General features: G+C 42.1%; 1 protein-coding gene across 1 annotated transcript in view; it reads right to left on the bottom strand.

Moving 5' to 3' along the window:
- Window positions 1-2,346, bottom strand: part of LOC127655415 (cytoplasmic protein NCK2-like) — a 77,208-nt gene extending 74,862 nt beyond the window's left edge. Inside the window, exon 1 of the mRNA XM_052143245.1 lies at window positions 2,184-2,346. The gene's annotated coding sequence lies outside the window, so the exon portion shown is untranslated. The remainder of the gene's footprint in view (window positions 1-2,183) is intronic.
- Between the last annotated feature and the right edge of the window lie 24,624 nt (window positions 2,347-26,970).

Here is a 26,970-nt window from a genome sequence, read left to right as displayed (position 1 = left end):
CCCATTGTAGTATGGTACTGAAATTAGCAACAAGATGATATCAAAAGGTTTTCAATTATTTGGTATCAAGTTATTTCTTTAGTACTGGTATACCACACAACTTAGTGTATAAATAGGATCTGTTTGAGTGAGGTAATTAACCTGTTTGTGAAATTATTAATTTTGTCGATCTTCAGCACTTTGTTTTGATTGATGGGGGGGAAAACATTGGCGAGATGAATACTTCTTTATTTATTTATTTTTTTTACTGTTTCTGAATTAAAATTCACCCAAAAATTACATTTCTGTTATCATTTTCTCTCCCTCATGTTGTTCCAAACCTGTATGACTTTTGTTCTTTTTTGGAACACAAAAGATGATATGCAGAATTTTAGGGATTGCCTCAGTCACCATTCACTTTCATGGCATCTTCTTTTCCATATAATGAATGGTTACTGAGATTTTCATGATTCTGCCAAATATCTTATTTTGCGTTTGACATATAAAAGAAAGTCATACAGGTTAGGAACAACATGAGGGAATTACTAATGACAGAATTTTTTTGTTTCCATGAACTTCCCCTTTAAAGGAAGCTTGCATGGATTGGAATTAGACTCCTTCCTTTGGTCACAGATAAAAGGATGAATGCACTGAGATGGCTTTGTTGTGCTCTAAAATAAAAGCTTTTTCATACATTTTAAATTGAAAGTTCTTTATGGCAATATGTGGCAGGCATTATACAGGCTCAGTGATGTTGTCTTTCGTTGCACAATGGCACACACTTCGTGGGACACTTGTACGAATTTCACAACAGACAAAGCAAACGTGTACATCCGGAGTCTTGCAGTCATGCCTAAAATTCCACATACCTGTCACTACAAATCGTGACACTGTGAAACATCGAGTGGGTGTGATGAGAACTTAGTGACACGTTCACCAACTGAAAGTGATGATCACCATACAGTACATTCAAATAAATACAGAACTCAGACAAATCCAGCAAATGTTGAAAACACATAGAAACAGTTTTGAAAATGTGACGAGAATAGTGCTCAAGTACTACTACCCCAATTATAAGCAGGTTGTCTTTCAATTCCTTAAGGATGTTTCTTGAGAAACTATAAAAATTGGATTATTGTCTTCAAAGCTCCCCAGCATTTGAGCCACTTACGGCACATAAGCCGAGCGGGTGAAATCCTGACTGATGTCAAATTAAATTATCATAATGCTGGTAAGTATGCCAGTAGCCAGTCTATGAAAGGGAGATGGAAAGGAATACAGGGTCAAGAACATGACCACTGGTGTAAAAAAAGCAGCCACTGAAAAACAAGATGTTTGTGTTTACTTTAAGAGCTAAAGAAACCATTTTAAACCAACTCAAGCAATCATAACAGGTCTTTCTCTGAGGTCCAACTATTCATGTCTTTAATTTTATGATAATTGATAGACTAACCATTTTTCATTCTGTGAAAATCACTGCATCATCTCACAGCCTACACAGTTTTTGTTGTGTTATGTTTGCTTAAATAACACCACATCATAGTCTACATGTACATCAAGATAAACACTAAAAACATTCAAGTTTTATTCACTTTCAGAGCAGTAATTCACACTTCACTGGAGAAATGCACATGTCTTGTCATGCTAACTCGTGCATAACACTCCCATGCACAACATGTGTGCATAAACAATGCTTTAGATAATTATCCCTTATGACACTGAATGTATGCCAGGAACAGCTTTAGGTTTACGATGTGAAATGATTCCATGGCGCGTGCACAGAACATGTAGTGAATGATAATGGCCATTCCCAGCAGCCATCATTTCATTCTTTCTCTATAATAATGCCACACAATAAAAACAAAACAAATGCGGCGATTAAACTGTATCAACCAAAAGATGATCTTCACTGTGCAATTCAAGAATGTGTCAAATCAAGCAACTTAAGGAGCTGGTTTCATCTGTATTGTGGCAACAGATACACAAAAGACGAGCGCGAGAGAGACAATCCCTCCAAGTGCTTTTGTTTCTTTCACATTTAACATTGTACTCTACTCTGATCCTCACCAATGTATTATTATATGCAAGCAATATCGTTGAAGGCATAATACTGATCACAGTTCTGCGCTCGGAAAGCACACCAGGGCAACTTTATGCGAGCCTTTATTACTACAGATTACATTTTTGACCGTTCTTCTTCTTACCTTTGGTATAACTCCTGACAGATCGGGCTTTAGGACGGCAGGAACAAAAACACTCTTTTCAGACTTGGGTTAAAGGAACGATACGTAGCGAATGTAAATCCGTTTCGGTAAGTTTTTTGTCCGTGGGCCCAGGCTGCTGCTCTCTCTCTTACCCCCGATCTGTTCAACCTATCACTCTTTGAGCGCGAGTCAATGCGCGGGTGACGTCACTGCTCTCATGGCACAGCGCGAGGGAGGCGCGAGCGCACTGGGGGAGCTGCTCCTGCTGATGGAGACAGTGAAATGCGAAAGAGACATTGAGAGACTTTAGAGTTTATAATGTATAAATAAAGGGAGTTTTAACCGTTTTTATAATTTTGTAGTAATATAAGCACTACATTTCTTTAATCGTAAACAAGTTATAATTGAGTTCTCGCACTAGAAACTGATTGTTTCACACTTTGACAAAATTTCAAACAACAACCACAAAACACGTTCATGTGATACGCAATTTATTTGATTAATTAATTTATATATCGTCCAATATTTTTCCGTTTTTCTGTTATCTACTGTAATAAGAAAGCTGAGGGTAGATAGATAGACAGACAGACAGGCAGACAGACAGACAGACAGACAGACAGACAGATAGATAGATAGATAGATAGATAGATAGATAGATAGATAGATAGATAGATAGATAGATAGAAAGTCAGACTGATGATAGATAGACAGAAAGACAGACAGACAGACAGAAAGACAGACAGCTATAGATAGATAGATAGATAGATAGATAGATAGATAGATAGATAGATAGATAGATAGATAGATAGATAGATAGATTGATTGATTGATTGATTGATTGATTGATTGATTTTTCTCAGGCTGTATGGCAGAATTTGTTTAGTTCAAAATGACTGTAATGCAATGACCAAAAGTGCTTTCATGTGAGTAGTTATCTACAGAATACTGTGTCAATTTAATCATGGCACATGTTGGCAAAAGTGTTTGTTTTGAAACAGCAGGAAATGGGCTGAGAGACAGAGTTATTACTCATATATTGAATGGAAACGGTAACATTACTGACTGTTTAATCAGCTAAAAGTTGCAAAGGATGGGCAATTTCAAGAACAAACTATTAGTAATTATTAACATATAATTAGTGATTATATATACTATAAGTATTTCCATGATGAACTAGGGCTAGAGTCACTTGTGGGTGGCTGTGGCTCAGTTGGTAGAGCGGGTTGGCCACTAATCACAGAGTTGGTGGTTCAAATCCTGGCCCACATGCCAAAGTGTCCTTGGGAAAGACACTGAACACCAAGTTGCTCCCAATGGCAGACTAGCACCTTGCATGGTAGCTCTGCTGCCATTGGTGTGTGAATGGGTGAATGAGTCAACAGTGTAAAGTGCTTTGAATACCTTAAAAAGGTGCTATATAAGTGTAGACCATTTACTCAGCATCCAATCAACAAAATGTGGGCAGTTGTTACAGTTAGGTTTTTACTTTAGACAGCAGAAGATAATATTGAATAAATTAAAAATCTATATCATACCACATAAACAGTTTTTTTGTTGACAATTTCTCACAAACAAGTTTCTAGAAGAACAGTCAGTGTGATCGTTATTACTTAAAATGTAGTGCTAAAATGTTCAAAACTGATGAATCTCAGTCTATTTTTTACATTATAAAACATTAAAATCCTTTAATTACTGTGTATAAAAAAGAATGCTAATGCAAATAATAAAATGCAACTAACTATATGAAATTGCCTCTCCGGGAACCAGCACCTTATCGTGGTGGAGAGGTTTGTGTGCCCTTATGATCCTGAGGGCTGTGTTGTCTGGAGCCATGTGCTCCTGGTAGGGTCTCCCAAGGCAAAGTGGTCTCAGGTGAGGGGCCAGAATAAGAATGGTTCACAAAGACTCCATGAGAAAAACGGAAAGATGAGGAGTTACCCTGCCCGGAGGAAGCCCGGGGCCCCCTTCTGGAGCCAGGCCCAGATGGAGGTCTTGTCGGCGAGCGCCTGGTGGCCGGGCTTGTCACGGAGCCCGGCCGGGCACAGCCCGAAGAAGCGACGTGAAACCCCCCTCTACATCCCTTGGGCCCACCACCCATTCGAGAAACCGCAGGAGTTGGGTGCGCTGCCATATGGGTGGCAGTGAAGGCCGTGGGCCTCGACGGACCAGACCCGGGCAGCAAAGGCTAGCTCTGGGGATGTGGAATGTCACCTCACTGGGGGGGGAAGGAGCCGGAACTGGTGAGGGAGGTGGAGCGTTACCAGTTGGATCTGGTGGGGCTTACATCGACACACAGTTTTGGCTCTGGGTCCGTACTCCTGGATAGGGGATGGACTCTATTCTTCTCTGGAGTTTCCCAGGGTGTGAGGCGACGGGCAGGTGTGGGGATACTCATTTACCCCGGTGGACGAGAGGGTCACCTCCCTACGCCTATAGGTCTGTGCATATGCACCGAACAGCAGTTCAGAGTATTCGGCCTTCTTGGAGACCCTGAATGGAGTCCTGAATAGCGCCCCAGTAGGGGACTCCATAGTGATGCTGGGTGACTTCAACGCAGACGTGGGAAATGTCAGGGACACCTGGAAAGGCGTGATTGATCTGAACTCAAGTGGATGTTTGTTATTGCTTCTGTGCTAGTCATGGATTATCTATAACAAACACCATGTTCGAACATAAGGATGCTCATAAGTGTACGTGGTACCAGAGCACCCTAGGCCGAAGGTCGATGATCGATTTTGTAATCGTGTCATCGGATCTGAGGCCATATGTTTTGGATACTCGGGTGAAGAGAGGGGCAGAGCTGTCAACCGAGTTGGGTCAGGGGGTGGGGAAAGACTATGGACAGACCTGGGAAGCCCAAGCGAGTAGTGCGGGTGAACTAGGAACGTTTGGAGGAGTTCCCTGTCCGCGAGATCTTCAACTCACACCTCCGGCGGAGCTTTTCAGGTATCCCTGCGGAGGTTGGGGACATTGAACCGGAGTGGGCAATGTTCAAAGCTTCCATTGCCGAAGCCACGGTGGAGAGCTGCGGCCTCAAGGTTTTAGGTGCCGCAAGGGGTGGTAACCCTCAAACACCGTGGTCCGACTGAAGAAAGAGGCCTTCCGGGATTTGTTGTTCCGGAGGTCTCCGGAGGCAGTTGCAATGTACCGACAGGCCCAGAGGGCTGCAGCCTCGGCCGTGAGGGAGGCAAAGCAGTGGGTGTGGGAAAAGTTCGGAGAAGCCATGGAGAAGGACTTTCGGTCCGCACCAAAGTGCTTCTGGAAAACCGTCCGCCACCTTAGGAGGGGGAAACGGGGAACCATCCAAGCTGTATACAGCAAAGATGGTACGCTGTTGACCTCAACCAAGGAGGTTATTGGGCGGTGGAAGGAACACTTTAAAGAACTCCTAAATCCCAACACGCCCTCTATGCTAGAGGCAGAGCCGGAGGCTGATGGGTTATCAGATTCTATTTCCCTGGGGGAGGTCACTGAGGTAGTCAAACAACTTAGCAGTGGCAAAGCCCCGGGAATTGATGAGATCCGACCAGAAATGCTGAAAGCTTTGGATGTGGAGGGGGTGTCATGGATGACACACCTCTTCAACATTGCGTGGAAATCTGGGACAGTGCCTAAGGAGTGGCAGAAAGGGGTGGTGGTTCCCCTCTTCAAAAAGGGGGATCAGAGAGTGTGTGCCAACTACAGGGGTATCACACTTTTCAGCCTCCCTGGTAAAGTTTACTCCAAGGTGCTGGAGAGGAGGGTTCGGCCGATTTTCGAACCTTGGATTGAAGAGGAACAATGCGGTTTTCGTCCTGGCCGTGGAATGACGGACCAGATCTTTATACTCACAAGGATCCTGGAGGGGGCCTGGGAGTATGCCCATCCGGTCTACATGTGTTTTGTGGATCTGGAGAAGGCGTATGACCGGGTCCCCCAGGTGAGACTGTGGGAGGTGCTGCGGGAGTACGGGGTGGGGGGTCCCTGCTGAGGGCGTTCCAATCCCTGTACGTCCAAAGCGAGAGTTGTGTCCGGGTCCTCGGCACAAAGTCGAGTTCATTCCATGTGGGGGTTGGTCTCTGCCAAGGCTGCGCTTTGTCACCAATCCTGTTTGTGATATTCATGGACAGGATATCGAGGCATAGTCGGGGTGGGGAAGGTGTGCGGTTCGGTGGGCTGGGGATCTCATCGCTGCTTTTTGCAGATGATGTTGTCTTCATGTCATCATCGGTCCGTGACCTTCAGCTCTCACTGGATCGCTTGGCAGTCGAGTGTGAAGCAGCTGGGATGAGGATTAGCACCTCTAAATCTGAGGCCATGGTTCTCAGCAGGAAACCGATGGAGTGCGTACTCCAGGTAGGGAAGGAGGTATTGCCCCAAGTGAAGGAGTTCAAGTACCTCGGGGTCTTGTTCACGAGTGAGGGGACAATGAAGCGGGAGGTTGGCCGGAGAATCGGGGCAGCGGGGGCGGTATTGCACTCGCTCTATCGCACCGTTGTCACGAAAAGAGAGCTGAGCCGAAAGGCAAAGCTCTCGATCTACCGGTCAATTTTTGTTCCTACTCTATGGTCACCTATGGTCATGAAGGCTGGGTCATGACCGAAAGAACTAGGTCACGAGTACAAGCGGCCGAAATGGGCTTCCTCAGAAGGGTGGCGGGCTTCTCCCTTAGAGATAGGGTGAGGAGCTCAGTCATCCGTGAGGAGCTCGGTGTACAGCCGCTGCTCCTTTGCGTCGAAAGGAGTCAGTTGAGGTGGTTTGGGCATCTGGTAAGGATGCCCCCTGGCCGCCTCCCTAGGGAGGTGTTTCAGGCACGTCCAGCTGGGAGGAGGCCTCGGGGAAGACCCAGGATTAGGTGGAGAGATTACATCTCCACACTGGCCTGGGAACGCCTCGGGGTCCCCCAGTCAGAGCTGGTTATTGTGGCTCGGGATAGGGAAGTTTGGGGCCCCCTGCTGGAGCAGCTACCCCCGCGACCCGACTTCGGATAAGCGGTTGAAGATGGATGGATGGATAACTATATAAATGTGTTTAGTTAGGAGGATAGCAAGTTTATCGAGTTTTATAGGGAAAATGCTTACTTTATCTTTTGCTGTGGATGTCAAAGACAACGTGACCAATCAAACTTTATATTATTCTGCCCCAAATCCATTTGTCACTTGGTAGAAGCTAGCCAAATTAGACAGTTGCCAACATGGAGAGGTTGCATGACATACCCTCATCCTCTAAAACCATCAACAACACTGTGCAAGTTAAAATGCAATTCACTCTACTGTACAATAAATATAGGTTTTATTGTAGTGGGGATAAGCATGAAATCATAGAAATTCAGGAGACAACCAAATTGTCAATTTTCCTATTAGCTTTTATTATGTTAAAATTGGCATATGGTTGGAACTCTACAGTTCATGGTAATATTAATACACTACATTTGTATTTATTTACAATACATTTGTGTTTCATTTTGTATGATAAACAAACTTGAAACTGTCTTGGATTGCCACTGGATGTCCAATGTAAAATCTGGATTCAAATGCAAAACCAGTGGAAAACCACCTACCTATAAGGAACAGACAAATTACATTATTCTGATATATAAAACACTGTAAAATGTTTGTTGCCAACACACACACACACACACACACACATTCACACATTGGGTTTCCATGTTTTATGGGGACTTTCCATTGACATAATGATTTTTATACTGTTCAAACTTTTTATTCTATCCCCTAACCCTACCTCTAAACCTAACCCTCACAGAAAACTTTCTGCATTTTTACATTTTCAAAAAACATTGAGCTGTTTTCCTCATAGGGACCGAAAAACTGTCCCCCACAACGTTACGAATTTAGGGTTTTACTATCCTTATGGGGATATTTGGTCCCCACAAAGTGATAAATACATGCTCACACACACACACAGAGAGAGAGAGATAGAGAGAGAGAGAGAGAGAGAGAGAGAGAGAGAGAGAGAGAGAGAACACAATATGGATTATCTAAACCAATTGTCTCCATAGTATTTACATACTGTACCTTTGTCTACGCATTTGCATGAACTGAGTCAGCCTGCTATGTTCTCCATTCACAGCTGGGCATTAGGCCTAACCCTGTGTTTGAGTAAATCTGTGTGATGATGAATAATCTGGGTGTGCACAGACGCATAGTAATTAAAGCAGCACAGTTAACTGATTAATGGGATCGTTTGTGGATTTGGAAAGAGCACGTTTCTCACAATTAAGACCCATTAAATGCAGTCATGGTTAATAATTTCAAATAGACAAGTCTTTAAATGTTTGGTCATTGGTCACCTTTGTTTGTTAACACATCTACATGAGGTATAAAGACTGTTTAAGCATTTTATAGAAGTATGTCTTCAACAAAATGCTCAACATCCCAATTCATGGATAGGGTAAAGTGAAAGGATCAGGTACGCTCGTTCTGTAATCACAGAAATGAATTTTACCATGTTCAAATAATAAATCCCCATGTGTTCTCATTAGTCATGGGTAAGTGCTCGTGTGCATTGATAGAATCTGCTCTCAGGCAGCAGGGGATTATGGAAACCAGGAAGAACAGAGAGATTGCGGTCTAGTCCACATTAACTGGTAAGAGGCAACAAATGTAATATTCAAGACAAATACCATCATGAAGAATTATGCAGCAAGAAATGTGTTTGGCTGCATCTTTCATTTGATTTCTTTCAAAGATTATTCAACTCTAAGTCTAGATGCAGCCTTTTATGACTTTCATATTCAGGTTTTAAAGCTAAATGAGCAAGGATATAATGAGATACAAATAGCTGAAAAATATCTATTTATAATTTCAATGTAATCTTCCGTGGTAAATTCTCATGGCCATGCAAACGATGTTTATTAATGCTTTTGCGCCCCCGTGAGATTGATGATGATATTACAGTTTCTATCGGTCCTGTTTGTCAAAATATCAATTCATAACAATAGATTAAAGAAATAATTAATTAAACAAAACGTAAGAACCTCAATAAAACTTTAGTAGGCAGCGATTTATTTTACTACGTCACCACTACCATTAAACACTATTTTTGATACTGTATCATAGACTGCAGCTATATATGCTATATTTAAAATGTATATGGGACGTCAAGATATATATATATATATATATATATATATATATATATATATATATATATATATATATATATATATATATATATATATATATATATTCTCATCCAAACTGGTTAATTTCCCCTCTTCTCATCAGCCTATTGATTAAAATCATTTAGGTGCATTTCATGTCCAGCACCTCAAGTCTTTAAACAAACCTGAACAGCAATGTCACTGACTTGGAAATGAAGTTGAGATGTCAGTTTACTTTGCTTTCGGTCTTCTCAGTGAAAGCTATGGCATAGGTTTGGTCTTGCATTATACAGTCTAGCTCTAGCACCGAATTCACTCCTAACAAAACCTGCCTTTACAGTTCTTTTGCAGCATTTATTGTCTGGCAAAATTAAGGTTCGTCCACAAAACTAATTTGTAAAATGGATAGTTCACCCAAAAATGTGAATTCTCTCATCATTTATTCATCCTCATGCTATCCCAGAAGTGTGTAACTTTCTTTATTCTGCAGAACACAAACAAAGATTTTTAGAAGTATATTTCAGCTCTGTAGGTCAATACAATGTAAGTGAATGGTGACCAGTTCTTTCAAGGTCCAAAAATCACATATATGCAGCATAAAATGAATCCATACAACTTAAAAAGTGTTTAAATCCATATCTTCTGAAGCAATCTGATAGATGTGGGTGAAAAGTGAAAGTGAAAGTGGAGATTTAAAGCAAAAAAAGGATTGAAATATTGATCTGTTTCTCACCCAAAGAGACTGCATTGCTTCAGAAGACATGGCTTAAACCAGTGATTCTCAAATGGGGGTACACGTACCCCTAGGGGTACGTTGCGGTACTGTAGGGGGTATGTGAGATTTATTAAAAAAATATATATATATAATATTCTTAAATTAATTTAAATTAATTTAAAAGATATACAAAATCATCCATGATTTCTAAAAATATCATACGAAAATAAGTTTAATTAAATGTTTATGCAAACCACAGTTTTAAATTAAATGTTTATATTTTAAATGTGATTGTAAACTACCTAACGTTAAATCAGAGAAGAAGAATTTGAATCACGCCGAGTGGGAAGCCAGTTGCTTTACTATAAAACAAACAGACATTTAAATGAAATCTTGGTTAAAACATAGTAATACTACAGTGGAGGATGAAGAAAAAAAGAAAGCCAAAGTGGAGCCAACAAAATACCGTCAATATCAGGAGGGGTATGTTTTGATGGGATTCACGGCAACAAACGGCAAACCTCCCCAGGCATTGTGTTTTTTATGTGGGGAGAAACTAGCTAACAGCTCGATGAAACCGGCGTACCTCCAGAGACATCTCAGCAACAAACATCAGTGTCATGTTGGAAAGCCACCAGAATTTTTCAAGAGAAAACTTGCTGAGTTTAGATCATCGCAGGAAACAATGCGAAAAGTCTCCACAACATCAGCCAAAGCAATACAGGCGTCATATGCGGAGATGTGGAGAGAGCACCAGTGAAGTCCATCATAGAAGAACATTTGGCCAACCTGATTGTGAGTTTTAACTCATACTTTCCTGACATGGAGGAAAAATCTCCACAGCTCAGTTGGGTGAGAAACCCATTTCTTTTGCCAGAAGAAAGCAGAAACAAGCTCCCTCTCTGTCACTAGGAAAAACTCTTGGATGTGTCATCCGACTATGGCCTACAGATGAAATATGAAAACTCCACTCTAACGCAGTTTTGGGTGTGTGTAAAAAAGGAGCACCCTGAGCTGGGAGAAAAAGCTTTGCAGCAGCTACTGCCCTTTGGATCCACATATTTGTGTGAGGCCTCATTTTCTGCAATGACTGTGATCAAAACAAAGCAGAGAAACAGACTGGGCCTGGAAGAAAGTCTGATCACTGCTGTGTCCTCCCTGACCCCGAGGATCACCAAGATCCTCAGTGAAGCACAAGCACATGTTTCGCACTAAATTATAAGTGCAACTTAGTTTGTTGTTTATTATTACAAGTGTTTTTGAGCTAAAACGTTATACACATCATATAATATATATATATATATATATATATATATATATATATATATATATATATATATATATATATATATATATATATATATATATATGCACACTGTATACAATGTTTATTATTGCAAATGTTTTTCATTTACAATGTTTAATAAATCTCATAATGATGGCACATCACTATATCGTAGCTTTTTTTTTCTATCTAAAATTATTGGGGCCGGTCAGGGGGTACTTGGCTGAGAAAAAAATTGATAGGGGGTACATTATTGAAAAAAGATTGAGAAGCACTGGCTTAAACCACTGGAGTTATTTGGATTACCTTTATGTTGCCTTTGTGTGATTTTTGGAGCTTGAAAGGTTTAATTTGAAGGCTCTTCAAATGTGCCTCAAATTCCACTGTAGTGAATTGTCCCGAAGCTTGTTTTCCCCAGTTAAACCTGCAGTCCAGGCCTGTTCTTGTGAAGCTGAAAATATTTTTAAATGAAGCGTTGAATAAACACTTCAAATATCTTAAACTTGCATTGGAACGTTTTGTTGTTGTTGTGAGACTAAATCAAACTCTCAAGGCTCTTACACTCATAAAGAAAAATCACTGTATTTTCTGTCCTTGAATCACCAACAACTGTAGATATTCTAATATCTTTACATTTTCTGCAAAACACAATGTCTGCCAGGATGGTGTGAGATACTGTATATCTTCAGTGGCCAATCAGCAGTGTAACCAGTCATGATCAGTCAAGTATACTATCACATGGAAGGGTCTCTCCCTTGGTGTTCTTCATTTACGGCATTAATGGGAGAAGGGTGACTAGAAAAGGAGGACTCTTGGCATACTATGAGGCACCTGAATGGGTTTGCCTAACAAAACCCAGGCATAGAGAAGTGAAGAGAATATCGGTCCCTATGGCAGTCACTTGATAAGACTTGACATAAAATTGAAAGTAAACTATTGTTTCAAGCCAGCTGATGCATAATTGCTGTAGTAAAAGTCTCTGGGCAGAAATGGGTCACATGAAGTTACATTCTTCATATATTTATACTTATTACACTCTTTTAAAGGTACAGTAGTTTGGTAACACTTTACAATAAGGCTCCATTTGTTAACATTAGTAAATGCATTAGGTATCACAAACAGTCAATGAACAATACATTGTTAACAGCATTTATTAATCTAAGTTAATGCTAGTTTATAAAAATATAACTGTTCATTGTAAGTTCATTGTGCAATATTTAATGGCTGGGTGTGTAACATCACGAACCGGCCCGCCATCCCACGCTAAGATTAATAAATGCTGTAAAAGTATTGCTCATTGTTAGTTCATGTTAACTAATGTTGTTAACTCCTGTTAAAAAATGGAACCTTATTGTAAAGTGTTCCCAGTATTTTTATATAAAGGGTTGTGAAATGACAAGGCTCCATATTGCAAAGAAAACCTGTTGCATATTACTGAATGAAATGGATGTGTGTGGGAAGTCTTCCAAATGGGCACAAAACCTTAAATATAATGTTAATATTAGCTTTATGTTTTTTATTTCATGTGGACAATAGCTGATATAATTGCAAATGCAATAAAATTATGTTCTATGATTATTTCATCTTTTATATATATATATATATAATATACATATATATATATATATATATATACATACATATATTATATATTAGTACCCAGCATAAATGAGTACCCCACATGGGATCCTATACAATAAAATATTCCAGCAACTGAGAGTTGTCAGTACAAAAAAGAATATTAGAACTTTTAACCAAAATATTTTAAGAAGGTTTTAGGAATAAAACTTGATAAAATTCGAATAACCGGGAATTCAACAACAGATGAGTCTAATCAATCATCACTCAGGTGGCTGCCAGATAATTAACAATTAAGGGTGGTATTTAAATAGTTAAATCCCTTCCCATTCAATATTGACAATGATGGCACCACTTGGAAGAGAAATGTCACAAGACTTGTGAAAGAAAGTAATTTCTTTACACTAAAAAGGTCAGGGCTACAAGAATATTAGTAAGCATTGCTAATCATTCGGCATAAACTATTGAAAGTGATTAAAAAAGGATGGGCATGTGGCAATCTCACTGAGACGTCTAGGCCGTCCAAGGAAGTTAACACCTCGAGAGCTTTTTGTGCTAAGAAGAGTTGAAAATCACCATGCAAGTTCATGCTGCAGAGGAGTGCCATGCAAGGTTGTTGTCCATGAAGGAAGCCACTGTTAAAGCCATTTAGCATTTGCCAGGGCCAATGTTGAGAAAGGTGTAGCATATTGGGACACCATACTTATGTCTCCAACTTGTTCACTCCATGCCTAAAAGAGTTGGGCCATATGAACTATTAGATTTGGTGGAATGTGTTGTAGAGTGTATTCATTTTTGCAACACCTCGTTTAAATTTTTTTTTTAGTATTTTCTTATCCTAAAGGTGTTGGTGACCAAACTTTTATGTTCATAATAAAACAAATGCTTAATAAAAATCAGTTTTGTTCTGGTGTTCACTGAGAATTAGTTACAAATCTTAATTTTCAAAGGGGGTATACTCATTACTGCTGAGTACTGTATAGTATATATTTTGCAATTCATGTTAGTGCAACGAAATCTAATTTACCTTTATTTTAAATGAATAACTTATTAAACTAATCCTATAGCTCTAAATAACATTAATGAAATGATTTGCTTCCTGTGCCTGATGTCATTGCCTCTAAAAGAAAGTTGTCATTTCACTAAAAGGTGCAATATGTAAAAAAAACAATTTCACCAATGTGTGAATGGCTCGTAATACAACTTTTAAATTTACATCAAACTACAGCCTCGCATTGTCTGACCTATATCCACACTTTGTTTTAGCCCTGTTCCAGCACCGGAGAGTCAAATATAATATACAGTCTCAAAGTTTGTAGTAAAACAATCATAACTCTGTAATTTAATTATGCTACCTCATCTGTCAGCATGATGCCGGTGAATCACACTCACTTTCTTTGTTTTGGTCGATGCTGGAGTCCATTTGGAATTTGTGCAGGAGCACGAGCAACAGGTAGCTGCTGCAGTTCACTTAACGGCCACATGTGTCATAACTAACAAGGGTTTCTGAATCTCACATACTGCACCTTTAAGGATTCTTCAGCAGATATTTAAGGCCATTAAAATAAAAAGTGTTATTCTCTTGAGCTTTGTCAAGATAAGACACAGTTAAAGTAGGCTTCTTGTGGGTTGTGTGCACAGGCAATGGTTTCCTATTGTGTAACAGCAATTATGGTGATGATAATATGATGGATGATTTCCAAATTGATTTCTAAAACAGATGTCAAGATGACAGAGTGTCATTGCGGTATGTTTATAAAAACGCATATACAAAATTAGAGATTTAAAATCCAAAAGATCTAAATTGTATGCTTAAATACCCCAATCACTAATAGAGGAATATATCATACAGCTTTTCACAAAAATACAGTGTGAAATGAGTGGCATAAAATCAACAATGTTTTATTGGAATTAAGATTTCACAGTATCTTAGGGATTATATTGTAGGAAGGTTAAGCACAGTTCTTTTCTCTGACACTGTTATTAGTTGCATTGTTTTACTAGTTTTAGACATTTCACTCTATTCTGATTTATAGTTTCTTATAGTTACCACTTTATAAGCAACATTTTACCAAAAATTGTGCTGTTCACGGAAATCATTCCTGTGGGATGTTCTGTAAATCTTATCTGAGTGCGAAACTGTAACCAAGAGGGTTGGGGCTTAGTGAAGGGTCAATTAGAAGAGCAAATAATTTAAAAACAGATTCATTAAATTACCAGACTATGGATATGACCTTTTAGATTCAAACCTGATTCACAGAGTCAGCATTTCTGAATGACGCACAAAGGTCACTCGATTTAACCACAGAGCTGGGCTAGCTTGAAAGGAATGGCACAGCAGAGGATCCAATTGATATCAGGAGCAGTTGGTTTTTCCACATGGCCATTCTTCTGTCACTAATCATAGTGGAGGATTTTGTGGGGACCTGTGCCATAGTCCAAAATCCTTAGTGTTTAAATGTTCAGCCCCAGCTGTCTCCACCTCAACTTGGCCAGATTTGCTAGATAAACACTAGAGAGACAGAGTAACTCCCCAGCACTATTAATAAAGAAGATCAAATAACTTGGAGGATAAAAGTGTTGAGTGGTTTACTCTCTGTTGGGACTGGTGGAGACTAAAGGTTCTGCATTGAGAATGCGTCATATGAAATGTAGGACCAAACTTTTCAAAATTGGCTCACCTGGGCAAGTTTCTGGAGGGCAAGTGGTGGGTTACAGCATTTGTGTCATAATATTGATTACCACAAAATTTAATTTAGACTCATCCTACCTTTTCTTAAAAAATCAAATCAAATCTGTAAACGTTAAAATTCTCACTGTTTCAAAAATATCACCACAAGACATAAACAATATGCATGTTAATATGATTTTAATGTGATAAAATCACTTACTAACCTTTTCTGTGTAAAGTTATAGACAATTTTACAACTTTGTTGCCATGATGATAAGGTTGTCAACAAACGTAAAACCCTAAAACGACAGTAAAACAACAATTTAAACAAATTTAGAGTTTAACAGAACAATTATAATAAGTGCTTTTATAAATTTATAAGCTTCACAAGTCTTTCCACGTATGACGTGAAGTGCTGAATCCATGAGGAGAGCCTGCAAGTGTTAGCAGTTACCCCTACTGTATATACACCCCAAAATAACCAACACTGCTAGGATACCAGGCAGCACAACCACGCAACTAATATCCACAGGGCTTTAAAGGCCTGGACACAATGCATGGCCAAGGGACTCCAGATTTTTCTGTTAAGGCTCCATGTCCAAATGGAGAAACATGAGAGGCCATACAGAGTCAATTGCATATTAACCAAGTCCTTCACACTCCTTTAGAAATCCATCATGCTCAGAACTATATTGTAATAAATTCAATTACCAAAATGAAATAAAAAATGAGTCACGATTAACAAACTTTAAGGTTAGTGATGTTGCAGATTATTTTACAGAACAGTTAATAATATTAGGCTGATTAAGGACAGCAACTCTCTGTTTAAGCAGTAACAGTAAGCATACCTCCCAAATTGAATTTTCAGACCAATGCATGCACTGAAAAAGTGCATGAATGGGTCAGCCACATGGTCAGAAATAAACCAGGACTCAGGGCAAAACTGCCACCGAATGTGAACAGCCAGTACAGTAAAATGTACTGTAATGTTGGACAGTAGAGGGTTGTATAATCCAACATTGGGCCAACCAATTATTTAAAATGTACTGTAGCTTATTGTGATATCTTGTGCAGCATTCAGCTATTCGTACTTGATGTTGATAGATTTTTTTACATCCATGATTGTTTAGATTGACTAACTTATGTGAAGTATTTCACATAAATGGGCAACATGGTGTGTGATTTGATGTGGTGGTCACACATGTCATGAAGGTAAAAATGCTCAGCAAAGTGTATTATTTTGCCTTCTGTATACTTACAAAGTTGCATGGAAATTTTGACACTGTAAATGTTTTTTTTTTTTTTTTTTACATGTACTATGGTAATACCATTTAAGGTTTTGTGTCTTTGAAGATGAATAACCATGGAATTCTTTTAAGTACATTGGAGTAAAATTTAATATCATGATATATTACTGGAATCATTCGGTAACGATGATCCCTCAAGTTGTAATTACAACTGGGAAACTCATGATTTTATCAATTTTTCTAAATGCAGCTACCTTGTTATCACTTGCCGTTGCAGTCATATAAATGCAGTCTTATGTATATCAGTAACAATTTAATGGATATTGTGCTTCTTTATTTATTTTTCCACAGAGAAAATGACCTGTATGTGAAAAAAACTAAATCCCATGAGTCAACAAACTAACATGAATTATGGTGTCAAAATAAGAGTTCTCCAAGAAATATGAAAGAATGAACCTTGTGTCATCCATGTTTCCAAAAACAAAGCAACTGAACATGGCCTACTTTAATTAAAACTTAAGAAGTGGGTTGTAGGATAGTTCTGATAGCACATGAGGCCAGCAATAATCTATGTCAAAGTTCCTTGGTATCTGATACCTTGACTTGCCTTGACAGAGGATATGCTTCATTAAAAACATGTTGAAACCATTGTTTTATAATAAGAAAGAATAATCTTTGTATCCTCTTTTATCTTTGAGGTTACAAGGAGAGATGGCTTCAGGGTAAACTCTCAGTAGGCATGGCTGCTTGAGTCTGTTTGTGCTGGCATACCGAGGAAAGGAACAGTCTTTTGTAATGTTACCTCTGGGCTGGTAAGCCTCTGTTCACCCTGCTTTGGAATGAGAATCTATAAATAGACTCATCATCAGTGCTGGAGGCAGTGTTGGGAGATGAGTGAGGCCCAGTCTGGAGGAGACTCATTGGAAACTTGTTGATATTTTATTATGCAGGGGAGGCTTATGCAAAGATGTGTTTGTTCAGAATGATATGTAGAAGGCTTTGAATAATGGAAAGAAAAGTCATTAGACCATGGCTTGTTTTTCTAGTGGCCTGGATACGCTATATTCATGGATGAGTTGAGATGAAACAACATAAAAACACTCCAGTACGATTTGGCCCAATACTATAGGCCACGTCCACACTAATATGTTTTTTGTTTACATTTTTGTTTTCTTTTAATTTTGTTTTCTCTATGTTTTGACATTCTGTTCACACTGACACAGCGTTTTTTGAAGCAAAAATTTAGCTTTTCAAAAACACACTCCCAAGTGGATAAATTTGATAATGGCTTCTTCAAGTTGTGCTGTGGAAATGGAAAACAGCGATATCTGAAAACGATGATGTATTTATTGTCATGTGACACATCCATTCAACCCAAAACATTCTAGATAATGGCCCATGTTGTTGTGCCAGATATTCACTTTAATAGTGTTGTTACAGATGTTACTTTGTACAACTTTCACAATGCATTCCTTCAAAGGCAATGGGAAGTTTACTCTGAATTGTTGTCTGGCGATGGAACACGATGACGAATGCATTACAGACCGTACATGGAACTTTGATTTTTCACATACGCAGTAAGGGGATTTTTCATACGTTTTAGTGTGGACGAACACGAAAATTCAGTTTTCAAATATATCTGGATTCATGTGGACGTAGCCTTAGTGTTTTCCTTTAAAGCGTGCAATAGGTAAAGTTTGTCAAGCCTTGCCTGCTTAAAGGAGCACTCAATTATGTTTTGTTTATGTAGTCATGAACTTACACTGAGGTCTGATACACTAAGGTCTGGACAGACAGACAGACAGACGATAGATAGATAGCAACAAGGCTGTTTTAGGTGGGTATTGAACCCAGGTCTCTCGTGTTCCAAATAACTGTGTAAACAGGTTGAGCTAACTCCCCAATAAATGAATCCAAGAGCAGGTCTTCAGCAAAAGATAGTGACAAGGAAACACCACAACATGCAAGTGCATCTCCAGTATGGTGCTCAAAGTGCTGGTGCATTAGTTAAATATTTTGGGTATTTTTTTCACCGATTGCAAATCAATGTAGACTCAAATAAGGTTAAATGGTTCTTAAGGCATTGTCAACAGACTCCATAAAGTTCATTTTCACTGTATTGATCATTTATTTCACATTCTGTATGTCTCATGTATATATGTGTTAGATTAGATTTGTTTTTGAATAGCAATAAAGGTTGTCTGTATTCAAAGATGAATGACTGTGGTATATTTTGATAAATAATCTCATCCCTGTTTCTAAACATTTCGCTTCAAAGCTGTACCTAAATACGTGTGATATTATTTTCAATAAGCCATGAGAATTAATCAGAATTCCCTTATTAAAGCTAATTCCTTACAGTAGAAATTGTGAGCAGATACAACGAGACGTTGTATTACGATTTTAATGGTGGAGAATTTTATTCAGACAAATAATCTAGTTATTTGTCATTTATCTAATTTATAATTGTTGTCGCACATGACTAATTCCATTCTACATGGCATGACCTAATAATGTAGTATAAGGACAGTTTAATTTAGTTCAGAGCTCACATATTTCAAGACCCTAAATTCCCTTGCATATAATTGTGTGAGAATGAGGGCACTTTAACGGTTCCCGTCTAAATTTAGCATACCAAATACCCTACAACAGTACAAAGTTTTTGGAGGACAACCACATTTAAATGCTGGAGTGAATTCCCTGAATATTAATTCAATGTGTGTACGGAATACAGGACTGACTCCCGCAACTGCGATGATTGACAAGTGATTACCATAGCAACGCTGCAGCGTCTCACGCCTGTGAACAAGAAACAATAATGCCACCAGATTAAACCATTTTGTGTTGGCTTTTATGAAAAAAAAAGAAGATCATCCACCAGAGATGTTTTATCATCTGACAATGTTTAGTCAGCTGTTGTCAACAGAATCATCAAGTTTTGTTCATGTGCGTCTATGTAACTGTCAGGGTGTGTGCAGGTAGACGTGGACGAGGACACGAGGATTACCAAAATAACTGATTTATTAACAAAACACAAAGGAACACCCACGATGGGGAAACAAACATAAAACTAGAAAACACAGGAACTAGAAACATGGAAACACAGGCTAGGGAGGACCATCCAACTATATCCAAACATTAGGAACTTAAGGGAAAACACAACCATACAATGACGACGACCAACAAACACTGAGGGAAAACACAGGGCTTAAAAGAACTGGGACTAATGGGATAATTGACTGAACACAGGTGAAGAAACTGAACACAAACGAGGAGCGGGAAAACTAACCGGACTGAACCAACATTACAAAAGACGGGGGGGGGAAACAAGATCTCAAACACATGAACACGTGACAGTACCTCCCCCCTCCCTGAAGGCGCGTCCTCGCGCCGTATAACATCCAAAGGGGTGGGAGGGTGGGCATCCTGGACTCCAGGACGGTCCAGGCGGAGCAGGCTGGTCAGGGGACCAGGGCGGAGCAGGCTGTGGGCGTGGCCACGACGGAGCAGGCTGTGGGCGTGACCAGGGCGGAGCTGGCAACCGGGCAAGGACAGGTTTGGGGAACCTGGGAGGAGGCCACTGGACAGGGACTGGGTCAGGGGGCCTGGGAAGAGGCCACAGGACAGGGACTGGGTCAGGAGGCCTGGGAGGAGGCCACAGGACAGGGACCGGGTCAGGAGGCCTGGGGGAAGGCCACCGGACAGGGACTGGGTCGGGAGGCTTGGGAGGAGGCCACAGGACAGGGACTGGGTCAGGAGGCCTGGGAGGAGGCCACTGGACAGGGACTGGGTCAGGAGGCCTGGGAAGAGGCCACAGGACAGGAACAGGGTCAGGAGGCCTGGGAGGAGGCCACAGGACAGGGACAGGGTCAGGGTCAGGAGACCTGGGAGGAGGCCACAGGACAGGGACTGGGTCAGGAGGCCTGGGAGGAGGCCACAGGACAGGGACCGGAGGCCTGGGGGAAGGCCACAAGACGGGAACAGGGTCAGGAGGCCTGGGAGGAGGCCACAGGACAGGGACTGGGTCAGGAGGCCTGGGAGGAAGCCACAGGACAGGGACAGGGTCAGGGTCAGGGGGCCTGGGAGGAGGCCACAGGACAGGGACTGGGTCAGGAGGCCTGGGAGGAGGCCACAGGACGGGAACAGGGTCAGAAGGCCTGGGAGGAGGCCACAGGACGGGAACAGGGTCAGAAGGCCTGGGAGGCTCTGGCGATGGAGCTGATGGAGGTGGCGCCGCAGGAGGCTCCAGAGGCGGAGGCCTGGAAGGCTCTGGAGGTGAAGCCGAGGGAGGCTCAGGAGGTGGAGCCGAGGAAGGTGGCGCCGTAGTGGCCTTTAGGGGCAGAGCCGTAGGAGGCTCGGGAGGCGGAGCCGTAAGAGGCCCTGGAGGCGGAGCCGAGGAAGGTGGCGCCGTAGGGGCCTTTAGGGGCGGAGCCGTAGGGGGCTCAGAAGGCTCTGGGAGTAGAGCCGTAGGAGGCTCGGGGGGCGGAGCTTTAGAAGGCTCTGGAGTCTCTGGTTGCAGAGCCGTAGGAGGCTCTGGGGGCGGAGCCGAAGGAGGCTCGAGAGACGGAGCCGTAGGGGGCTCAGAAGGCTCTGGGAGTAGAGCCGTAGGAGGCTTGGGAGGCGGAGCTTTAGAAGGCTCTGGAGTCTCTGGTTGCAGGGCCGTAGGAGGCTCTAGGGGCGGAGCCGAAGGAGGCTCGGGAGGCGGAGCCATAGGGGGCTCAGAAGGCTCTGGGAGTAGAGCCGTAGGAGGCTCAGGAGGCGGAGCTCTAGAAGGCTCGAGGGGCGGAGCTTTAGAAGGCTCTGGAGTCTCTGGTTGCAGAGCCGTAGGAGGCTCAGGGGGCGGAGCTCTAGAAGGCTCGAGGGGCGGAGCTCTTGAAGGCTCGAGAGACTCGAGAGGTGGAGCCCTGGAAGGCTCAAGTGACTTGAGGGGCGGAGCCCTGGATGGCCCGAGTGACTTGAGGGGCGGAGCCCTGGATGGCCCGAGTGACTTGAGGGGCGGAGCCCTGGATGTCTCGGGAAGCTCAAGAGGCGGAGCTCTGGAAAGCTCGAGAGGCGGAGCTCTGGAAAGCTCGAGAGGCGGAGCCCTGGAAAGCTCGAGAGGCGTGATGGGTGGAGCCCTGGGAGGCTCGAGAGGCTTGAGAGGCAAAGTCCTGGAAGGCTCGAGTGACTTGAGAGGCAGAGCCCTGGAAGGCTCGAGAGGCTTGTGAGGCGGAGCCCTGGAAGGCTCGGGAAGCTTGAGAGGCAGAGCACTGGAAGGCTCGGGAGAAGGAGCTCTGGAAAGCTCGAGAGGAGGAGCTCTAGAAAGCTCGAGAGGCGGAGCTCTGGAACGCTCGAGAGGCGGAGCCCTGGGAGGCTCGAGAGGCGGAGCCCTGGGAGGCTCGAGAGGCGGAGCCCTGGGAGGCTCGAGAGGCGGAGCCCTGGGAGGCTCGAGAGGCTTGAGAGGCAAAGTCCTGGAAGGCTCGAGTGACTTGAAAGGCAGAGCCCTGGAAGGCTCGAGAGGCTTGTGAGGCGGAACCCTGGAAGGCTCGGGAAGCTTGAGAGGCGGAGCACTGGAAGGCTCGGGAGGAGGAGCTCTGGAAAGCTCGAGAGGAGGAGCTCTAGAAAGCTCGAGAGGCTTGAGGGGCGGAGCCCTAGAAGGCTTGAGAGGCGGAGCCCTGGTAGGCTCAAGTGACTTGAGGGGCGGAGCTCTGGGAGGCTCGAGAGACTTGAGAGGCGGAGCCCTGGAAGGCTCGAGAAGCTTGGGAGGCGGAGCCCAGGAAGGCTCGAGAAGCTTGGGAGGCGGAGCCCAGGAAGGCTCATGAGGCTTGAGAGGCGGAGCCCTAGGAGGCCCGGAAGGTGGAGCTCTGGAAAGCTCGGAGGACGGAGCTCTGGAAAGCTCAGGGAGCTCTGGAAAGCTCGGAAGGCGGAGCTCTGGAAAGCTCGGAAAGTTCGGAGCTCTGGAAAGCTCGGAAAGTTCGGAAGGTGGAGCTCTGGAAAGCTCGGGAGGTTCGGGAGGCGGAGCTCTGGAAAGCTCGGGAGGTTCGGGAGGCGGAGCTCTGGAAAGCTCGGGAGGTTCGGGAGGCGGAGCTCTGGAAAGCTCGGAAGGCGGAGCTCTGGAAAGCTCGGAAGGCGGAGCTCTGGAAAACTCGGGAGGCTCGGAAGGTGGAGCTCTAGAAAGCTTGGGGGGTACGGACTCTTGGACGGTCACGGCCACTGGCACTGGCTCTTGGACGGTCACGGCTACTGGCACTGGCTCTGGGACGGTCGAGGCTACTGGCACTGGCTCTGGGACGGTCGAGGCTACAGGCACTGGCTCTGGGACGGTCGAGGCTACAGGCACTGGCTCTGGGACGGTCGAGGCTACAGGCACTGGCTCTGGGACGGTCGAGGCTACAGGCACTGGCTCTTTGACCACGGCAGGCATGAAGGTTGGCTCGCTGGCAGACGTGAAGGGACGAACCACGGGCGATTGGAGGGTAACCACTGTGGGAGGAGCTACGGGGTTCTCCTCGACGATGTCCACAGTTAAGGGGGAACCGCAGGCCAGTAGGGTCTCCTCCACGAATGCGCGGAGCGTCCAGCCACGCGTTGCTGGTGGCAACCGCTCCTTCAGCCCGTCGCTCAGGTTGGACCGGAAGAAGACCACAAGGGAGGAGTTAGGGAAGTTTGAAACATTTGCCAGAACAAGGAAGTCGTGGATGTGGTCTTCTACCGGTCGGTCCTCTTGCTTCAGGCAGAGCAGTTGGTAGTTCGCCCATTGAACCGCTGGATCCATTTATGCGGGTTGGTCGTTCTGTCAGGGTGTGTGCAGGTAGACGTGGACGAGGACACGAGGATTACCAAAATAACTGATTTATTAACAAACACAAAGGAACACCCACGATGGGGAAACAAACATAAAACTAGAAAACACAGGAACTAGAAACATGGAAACACAGGCTAGGGAGGACCATCCAACTATATCCAAACATTAGGAACTTAAGGGAAAACACAACCATACAATGACGACGACCAACAAACACTGAGGGAAAACACAGGGCTTAAAAGAACTGGGACTAATGGGATAATTGACTGAACACAGGTGAAGAAACTGAACACAAACGAGGAGCGGGAAAACTAACCGGACTGAACCAACATTACAAAAGACGGGGAACAAGATCTCAAACACATGAACACGTGACAGTAACTGCTGTTAAACAGCATGCGCTCTGGACTGTATTGTACCATATTGCACTCGGATGATAAACATTTGTGGAATAGAGACAGACGTTTCAGCGCACAGGCCTTCCTCAACGTGTCCTGAACTGAGAGAAGTAAATACTATGGTAGAGCTCACACCATGCAGAACACACTTTGCCAATGAGCACATGTCATTTTTCCACACAGTTGTTTTTAAGACATTTTTATTGTGCATCTTTGGAATATTTTCTGTGTCATTTTATAATTTTTGGTGATATCTAGGGGAATATTTTGTCATTTTAAAATATAGAATGCAAAGTCTCAGTTCTTTACAACCAATTAGTTCAAGATGGAAGTGTGTGTGATGAATATGCATGGTTCTTTTCTGAAAACCAAAACATAAAAACTTAATGTGTGAGAAAAAAATATTCCTCCAAAGGCATATTTTCTTCTAAGGAAGCTTTAGCATTGGAAGAACAAGGAAGAGCAGAGGAAAACCGTTGATCAGACAAACACAGGACTCACTCTCCCACTGAGTTCATGAAACAACTGTGTGAAGTGTTCAGGATTGAGGATAGACATATGACTTCAATTTCCTGCTCTTCCAACCAGTTCAGTGTGATCCAGTTACCTTACAGATCCTCTCCTCAGATGACATCTTCACTCAGACCATTTGTCTACATAATAACCAGCGTAACGGTGATCCTGACAAGAGGAGCAATATTTTCAATAAAAGTTAAGACTAAAATTAATCGGAAATATAAATCACATGCTACAAGTTATACAGACTTCCATCTGCCTTGAATGTAGCATTGTGCTTTACTGGGAAAATTGATATCTTTCTGGATCAGACCAAAGGAAGACAAAAAGAAAAAAAAATTTGCATTTCTGTTCTCAAAAATGTGACAAAAAGCTCAAAAAATGACAAAAGCACCATAAATGAAATCCATATTACTTAAGCTAGTTATGCGCTATGTAGCTTTGTGTGAGGAAACATACACTCACTGAGCACTATATTAGGAACACCTGTACACCTACTTATTCATGCGATTATCAGATCAGCCAATCATGTGGCAGCAGTGCAATGGATAAAGTCATGCAGATACAGGTCAGGAGCTTCAGTTAATGTTCACATCAACTATCAGATAGGTGGAAACAATGTGATCTCAGTGATTTCGTCCGTTGCATGTTTGTTTGTGGCAGATGGGCTGGTTTGAGTATTTCTGTAATTTTCACTCACAACATTCTTGTAGAGTTTACTTAGAATGATGCCAAAAACAACAAAAAAAAACAAATCCAGTGAGCGGCAGTTCTGCGGACGGAAACACCTTGTTGATGAGAGAGGTCAACGAAGACTGGCCAGACTGGTTTGAGGCTACAATAACTCAGATAATCACTCTGTACTTTGTAATTACTCTGTAATTGTAGTGAGCAGAATTACATCTCAGAATGCATAACATGTCGAATCATGAGGTGGATGGACTACAACAACAGAAGACCATGTCGGGAACTTTATGGACCATAGTGTTCCTAATAAAGTGTTTAGTGAATGTACATTTAAGGTTCACTGATAATCTTCTCCGCTGCAGCTCTCAAATCACTTTTGCCAATGTATCGACATCACACAAAGCTGTCGTATGGCTTCAGATGATTTTGAATACAGCACAAAAGTCGTATGGACTCATTTAATGCAAAAGAGCAGCATAAACAATTCTACTTATTTTCTCCTTTTGTGTTTCACAAAACAAAGAATGTCATGCAGGTTTGGAATGACATGAAGAAGAGTAAATGAAGACAGAATTGTTATTTCTGGGAGAACTATCCCTTCAATTCCTCATCTCATATCATCTGATCTGATTTTGAGTGTGCACTGTCAGAATGATGGCAACAAACAACTTTTTGAAATGCCAAATGTTCAGCATTGATTGTTCCCCACACACTGCAGTGAATTTATCTACTCTTCTGCATATGAAACGCAAGCTGGATGGCTGGTAATAGATTAAGCCTTGAGGTGACAGATGTGTAGGGTGCTTGCCGTCATTAGTCCATCTGTTGCTGTAATGATGAGATGACATCCCAGACTCCACACTCGCTTCCTATTGAATATCATCCATCATCACTTTCTTTCCACAAGGGAGGGAATCCCCAACTGATAGACTTTAAAATTTATTTTTGGGTTAAAAGCTACTGACTTTGAGATGAATAGATTGCTGAAAGTGCGTGGCAGAAGTACGTGATTAGAATGGAGAGAGGCGAAGAGTGAGAGATGGAAAGGTGCAGAAAATAGCTCCAGAATATTCACAGAAACCAGAGGGTCTGTTATCAGTATGCCTGGAAAGCATTCCCAACACAACTCCCAAAAGCATCAAAGGGAGGGGGTCAGAAAAGAGAGAGAGAGGGAGATAGAGAGCTTTTCAAGGAGCTTTTCTCTTAGTTGTGATTGCAATTACTGTTAATCAAATGATTTCAATGGGAGTTTTAGAGAATGTATGAAGTCAGTTCCCTTCAGGTTTACATAGGTGTCCTAGCAGAGTAATATATCTATTGCATTATCATTTTAAACCTGACAAACTTGTTTTTTGTAAAATATTATACTAAAAATGTGTGCTTGTTGGCTGCCACTTCCTTTGATATTTTGTTACTTAAACAACATTTGAGTAAGGCATAAAGTGCAGTACATTGACTGTACATTATCCTGCTTATTCCACAGCTACCTACCAAATAAATATATAAATAAATAGACATTACATATTTATTTTCGTTAATAGAAATTGCAGAGTCTCTAGAAAAAGCTGAATTCCACCCCGGTTTGTAATTTGAGTTGTCGTGTATATTTTGAGAAATTCTGCATCTGACTACTCATTATCCTGTTTATTACAAGACCTCTTGCCAAATAAATAAATAAATAAAAGGACATGAAGCAGTCCTATATATATATATATATATATATATATATATATATATATATATATATATATATATATATATATATTTTAAGTCTCAGACTCTTGGAGCTCACTGTATAGGCTAT

The sequence above is a fragment of the Xyrauchen texanus genome, chromosome 14, assembly GCF_025860055.1.
Source record: "Xyrauchen texanus isolate HMW12.3.18 chromosome 14, RBS_HiC_50CHRs, whole genome shotgun sequence".
NCBI classification, from domain to species: domain Eukaryota; kingdom Metazoa; phylum Chordata; class Actinopteri; order Cypriniformes; family Catostomidae; genus Xyrauchen; species Xyrauchen texanus.
This window is presented reverse-complemented; position numbering and strand designations above follow the sequence as displayed.